This window comes from Thunnus albacares, chromosome 19 (assembly GCF_914725855.1).
Source record: "Thunnus albacares chromosome 19, fThuAlb1.1, whole genome shotgun sequence".
In the NCBI taxonomy this organism is placed as follows: domain Eukaryota; kingdom Metazoa; phylum Chordata; class Actinopteri; order Scombriformes; family Scombridae; genus Thunnus; species Thunnus albacares.
This window is the reverse complement of record NC_058124.1, coordinates 9,705,254-9,712,431: the sequence shown is the minus strand read 5'-3', so window position 1 is coordinate 9,712,431 and position 7,178 is coordinate 9,705,254.

Genomic DNA, 7,178 nt, shown 5'->3' with positions numbered 1-7,178 from the left:
ACTTTTTTTTTTTTTCCCTGGAAGATAATGCTGGAGTTTGGTGTTGTAAATCGTGTAGTGATATTGATCTTGCAAAATGAGGTGCTCTAGTAGAATTCCAAGCAAATTGAAACACCCTTTTTTTTCATATGCCCATTTTGTCAGGTGCAAAATCAATCTGTTTGGAAAGTGTGTGCTCCACAACATTGTCAAAAGCGAATAATGTGCTTGCTCATCGATCACAAGGATGCACAATGGGTAGGCATGTCGATTCTCAAAAGTAGAGGGGCACTCCAACTTCAAAACCAATCAAGAGCACATCAAACTTTCCCATCTCGAAGAACTCTGCTCATCTTTTGAGACTGGGAGCTGGGTTATTTCTATTCATGACTCATTGCTGATCTTCTCCTCATTCTCCTGAATCCTGCAGCATTGTTTCCCTTTTTTCTCCAACTCTTAACGCCTGTAAGTCTTCCAAGTTCAAATAGACCTTTCTCCTGAGCCTTTCAGCAGCCAATAACATCATTTAATGGCAAGTGTTGTGCTAATTACCAGGTTTCAGAGCCCAACTGCCTCAGTTCAGAGGCTATACTGGATCCAGTGTTGATGATGAGTCACTGGCCAAGAGGCTGGCACCAACATGGGTTATATCCATCAGTTGGCTCATTTGCATGAGGAAACCAGCAGGGTATGGCTTAAAAAGATCAGGGTCAGTGGAATAATAGAGATTCACTTTTCCTTTTAATCATCATGTGATGTCCTGAGGCCTTTTGCAAAGCTGTTCTGGAAGAGTTATTGGAAGCACTTTGCTTCATGTATTCTGCTCAAGCTGACCATTTCGCTGACAATCAGCAGTATTGGATCAGTGCTGGATACACTCGACCCCATCTGGGTGAGTATTAGATACCATGGATTCTCCTCCCATCGCTCTCTGACACTATTTTATCCTTTCTTCACATGAATTGTAAACCACTGTTCCTCTGCTTCCATTTCATTTATATCAGAAGCATGACTGATCATATTAATCAGCCATTCACAAAAGCATGTATGATACAACTGTGTATTTTTAATTAAATTAATTAAATAAGCAAAATATAGAAACGGGAATCAAGAACAATCTCACATCAAGGTCCATTTAATAGCTGTTGTGGAGCTCTTGATTAGATCACATGATCTTCATTACCAGATGGAGTTCATCATGGAATTGTAGATGATTTTTTACATAAGCTTTTTGACCTAGACTTTTTTGGCTTAAAATCTGAGGTTCAAAGTTTATCCAAATAGCAGTTGAGAGAACAAATTTACCACAAAGTCCATTTAGTAGCCGTTCTGAAGCTTTTGTGTTTTTCAGTTTTGTCATAATGTGCAGTATCTGCAAACTTTCTGTATGCCTCCTTATATACCTGTATGGAAGCTAAACATTGGTTGTTCCATAATGGCCAAGCTTTGGTGTCAGCTTTTGTCAAATACAGGGAGATGCACAGTGAATGACAAAAGCATTAACAATGCTGTTATTCTTCTAGAATGTGCCCAGAATTAGGGTGAGACCTCCTGCTTGTGCTGCAGGCACTATTGCAAGAATGTATTCTAGTGTAATAATCAAAAAAACAAACATACAGTGATGGAAAATAATTTCTGTGTCTTCACACAGAAAATAGGAAGTGTTTAAAATAAAATCACATTCAGTTTGTCATCAGCATGGCTATAGCTACCTATAACTAAAAAAATAAGCTGCAACAAAATCAAAATGCTCATAGGGCAAACAGTATCACATCGTAAATGTCAGCTGTGTACAGCGAAACCCGTGATGCTGATATGTCAGAGTCGTGACAGCGCTGTGTCGTCAGTGATGTCCCCTCAGCCTGAGAGAGCTTACAAGGCTTACTTGTGCATGGTCCAATCAATAACAGATGCTGCAATAACCCCACACTGGTGCAATAAGAGACATGAGAGTACCACACCTCCCCCAGGTTACAGACCTAATATATTTTATGCAAAATTTTACCCAAAGCAATACTGAGACACACTGTATGTTATTAGATGGCTTTATGATCCATTCACCACATTCAGAATCAGCTTTATTTCCCTACTGTTGAAGAGAGATTCTTTTACCTTGGGCATAACCTTAACCTTAATCAAATTGTCTTGAAGATGATCCCCAACCAAAGATTTAGTGTCCTAAATGTTCATTCTAATCTTTTCCCATGATGAACAGATCAAAATAGTGTTTCCCATTTATGGTGTCACATTATCCATTTGTGGCAAAGAAATGTAATCCTCATATAATTTATGTCGACACCACATTATGTGTTTCACAGCTTGTTCTATTCAATAACATTTTATGAGGGTGTGTTGCTTATGTCATCTGTATGTCACATGCTGTATATGTTTATACATTGATTTTCGGTTATTGCATACCTGTGTGAATGTTTCCCTCACTGCCTTATTATGCAATCCACACAGGCCACATATTGGAGGCCACGATGCATCATCACTTCACCAGGGAAAGTGAATCAAGGATAGGGAAAATATGAGAAAGGAAAATCACCATGAAATCCTGTTAGATCAGCCTGCTTTTGTAGTATTTTGCTGTGTATTTACTTGTGTACATCATTTTATATAGACTTTTTTGATTTCTTTCAATTTCTGAGTCATCATCAGACGCTCACAAAAAACATCCAAATAATTTGCACTTTTGTCAACAAAACTTCCATTTCAGTGACATTTTCGGTTGTAAACTTTGCCAGGCTTATGCAATTTGAGGTTATCTTAGATTTTATGTTTTAGTAAAGCAATATATTCCAAATGGTGTTTGTTTTTTTCTTGTTTTTAGTCATGTTATTTGTTCTGCAGTCTAATCGATAGATAGAAATGTGTATGTAGAAGCAATTTACAACTCCTGATTACAATTGATACCAATCCAGGTAGTGTGATGACCATATAATGCAACTAAGGTTAGGAATCAGAGACCAGAGTGAATGGTCATACAAACATTTGCTTTCAGCACTGGCATCGTAGGATTGCCTCCAAAACATTTTTTTTAAACCATGATTGTGATCTTTCCCATGGTTAACCATACGTTAACCATGCTTTTTTTTTACAATCCTCTTTTATTGCAGAGCTGTATTAAGTAAGTTTTGACCACTATACAAGCCTTTAGCTTATTACATAGTTATGACTACTTTGTTGTTGAGTCCTTTGTCTTACCACCTGTTGAATGGAAGTACAATATTCACTGGTGTTTTAGCCGTGTTTAGTTCCCCAACTTCTGAAAAAAATATCTGGCTATTTATGTTATGAAGTCCAACCTTCTTCACCATGCATATGTTTTCTCTGCTGAGCTCACAGCACCTGCCTGTTGTTTTATATAAAAGCTCAGTGTTTGGTTTTGTTGGTCCAATTAACCACTCATTGTAAAATATAATCCAGGATTTGCAGATAGGTACAAAATAAACATTATGCCTGAATTCCTCTCATATGTTCATAGCAAACACTCAATTGTGCATCGCTAATGTGTTTCAGGAACCATAGTGCAGGCTGAATTATGCTTTGCCCAAAGAGTACAACAGTTACATGTGAACACAACTCGAAAAGAAACAATTGCTGTAGTGAGGACATCGACCTCTCCCAAAATATAGGTGTGACATAAAAACCTGAACTTTCCCATGACAGTTGATACTTAGCTACTTTATAGGCACACTGTGAGACTGTGGTAAAAGGGAGAAGGGTATTGTAGGCAGTAGGGAAATTTTAATTAGATAGCCATTGTTTTAGTGGGTGTCAATTGAAACACATTTGCAAGCAGAACACCCTAACACACCATCTCTACTTGTTTGTTTGATGGTCCCTGTAGTCTGCCACACTGGACTCAGGATTGATTTTAATCAGGGCTGTCAGTGGATCAATGGAAGTTTATTACCCCCACAAGAAGCACTGGCGATGAAGCTCTGCCCCTTGGGAAGTGTAGTTTTACCAGCCTTCATCATCCAACCTGCTAACACCCCTTAGGGAGCATCTGGTATGGGAATTGCAGGTTTTATTGTGTGCAGTAAATCTCATTGTTATTCCTCTGAAATGTGATGGTTTGGCAAACATTGGTGTCATGAAGGAAAATTGAAAAGCGTGCCGCAGCAGAGTATATGTTGTAAGTACATTAGCTGAAAGCACATTTGCACTTTGCCAAATGCAAAGCAATGTGGTCGTAAGTGGATAGACAAAAGAGAACTGAACAACAGAGTGCAGTTATTTATTTGTGCTCACAGTCCCGTCAGCATGATGAAACAGTCTGTTTGTCATCTAATGTCTGGTATTTGCGTGCACCAGGCGTTCTTTTGACAAACAACCAAGCAGCGGTGTTTACAGCGCAGTGTGTCATATTAGAGCCATTTAGAGAGACCGCTGGAGCCCACTCCCCGCTGCTCTCAGTACACACTGGTTCTCAGTTACCCAGGTGACCAGCACATTGCTGTGATTAATTGCACTTTGTTAATAGGCAATTCCTCCAACAACTGCCTGCTAGAGTAATTTGAGAATACATATCTGTGTGTGTGTGTGTGTGTGTGCGTGTGTGTGCATGTGTGTGTGTGTGTGTGTGTGTCAGCAGTGGAGGTATCTGTGTATGCACACATATGTATCTGTGCCAAGCCTTTGTGCCTCCTTGCCATTGTACGTGATCATATTCACTTGGGGGTTAAACAATTACAAACAAGAGATGTTTCTCCCCAATATCTCTCTCATCCCTCATTGTCCTTACCACTAGTATTTGTCCAGTGATATATGAGGTGAACCAAATACTGTTCTCACCAACCCAATGTCCTGATTACAAACAATTATTCATTGTTACTTACAGTAATAAAAGGGTAATGGGGCCTCATAAATCTACTTGCTAGTACTCCCATTCAATACCAGCGGGGTGTTGCCAGTGGGCCCACTGGTGGATGCAAGACTGGGTGAACAAGATGGTGAACGCCAGCATCAAACATTTGACCTGCTTCATTGATTTACAACTTCTTGACTGTGACACATTCAAAACCATCACATTATTGTTTGGTAAATGGTGTTGTGTGAGAAATCTTGGTTACAATGTAGTTGCCACCACAAAGGAAACTAAGAGTTAAGATGTATGCTTGCAAGGCTCTGATTGGATGCGTTGGATGACTATGATTAGATGAAAAGAAGCCTTAAATGTGTGGCATCAGATTATGAAGCATAATGAAGAAGGTAATGTTAAATTTATCTTCAGCAAGCTTGATGCTTTCAGTTACATCTAAGTGCAGATGTAGAAATGTATGATTAGCACATGTCAGGGGAAAACCTTTTGATGTGTATGTCAGGATCAATGGAAAGAGAGACATAAGGAAGGGAGGGGGAGCAAAACATCATTATCATGATGATTTATGAAGCTTCCCTTCACTAATTCAAACTTGAATTAAATGCACACTTTTCTCATCACATCAACCTATTCCTCATTCCCACGCTCTTCCTCCCACGCATCAAACACACACATTCATATATATTTGATTCCAGGGCAACCCTGCAACAGAACAGCAGTGTTACCATGACATTACTCCGGTCAGTCATCAAGGACAGCTCGTTGAAATTCCACTCATCTCTTCCCTTTCTCCCTCGCTTTCCCTCCATCCTCCCAGCCCTCTCCCCTTCCACGGCCAGGGTGAAGCGGCCTGCTTTTGTTAACAGCATTACATAAGTGCCTGAAGAGGAGCAAGGGAGAGAGAGTGAGAGATGGAGGGTGCAAATTCAAAGAAAGAAAACGGCCAAGATACTGCAAAAAAAAAAAAAGAAAGAAAAAAACCTATATATATTACACAGATAATCCTTTGTAAATCACTTATTATGCGCTTTTGTAAAACAGGGATAAAATGATTAGGAAGCCATTTGAACAGACACCCCCTCCATCCCTCCCTTGTTCCCCTAGCCACCAAGTCCACACACACACACATAATAACACACAGGCATACCACCACTAAACTGATGATGATTGCCAGGAAGCACTTAGCATTGCTCTGACCCCAGTGTTTATTGTAAGGGTGGGAGGGAGGATTATAGAAAACATATAATAGGGGTGCAGATGAAGGGGAAAGACACTGTGGAATGTAGATGGATGGAGGAAGGTGGATACTTAAGTAATTTGTGAAGGCCGACTCATTGAGGGAAAAGACCTCTGATGGACTGCACGTCCGGCGCTTCAAGGACAGGTTAAAGCAGAGAGGGGTGGATGTGGAGTATATGTGTGTGTGGGGGGTGGGGGGGTGGGGGGGGCTTATAAGTAGGAGTTAGCGGGTGTCGGGTTGGGGTGGAAGGCGGAGGCTGGGTAATGCGATAAGTGGGCCGTTTGATTCAATCGCATTCCACGTCAAACACGTGTTTCATTCTGCTTCATTTGGCTCAGCCACAGCCAGACTCTGTTACTCCCACTTATACTGATACACCCTGCTTACGTGTGTTCACATGAATACAAACATAGACACCAATGGCATGAATATCCATCAATATCACATAATAGGGCTAAAATGCCTGCGCTGATGTCTGTCTGTGACACCCACAAACACATACTTACACACACACACATACATGCAGACACAGAGCTGCACCTGCCTTTGGCTGGCCCATTAACCATGTTGAGAGGGAGGAAAGTCGGGGGCAGTGGAGTGTCTCTTATTCCAACAATCAATCATACATTAGCCAGATAGCATATCCAACTGAGCAAGCTGCCAACCAGACACGGAAACAGAGAGGAGGAAATCACTGCCTAACACCAGGAGCCAGACGAATAAAACTCTGTGTCAGTTCAACGCTTGTAATCTGTGTGCACAGAAAGGCAGAAATATGCACATGTATGCATTGTGTAAGTATGGTTCTGCTTTATAAATCTCAACCATTGTGAAATCGTGCGCACACTCTCCCACTTAACCCATTAATTGATGTAGATAAGCTGTTGATGTGTTTGCATATAAATACATCAGAATGATCCACCAGTCTTTGGACCTGTCAGTGAAAAGGACAGCATTGTCTCCAACAAAACCAGAGCAGCCATCATTACACTTGCCAATTTATAGCACCCACTGTCATTAATTCATATGCACCTGATTTTCATCGAAGGTAATCAATAATGACAACATAATTGAGAATAAAGATAAAATTAAAAGAACATCAACACATGAAAATAAATGTTGAGGTCA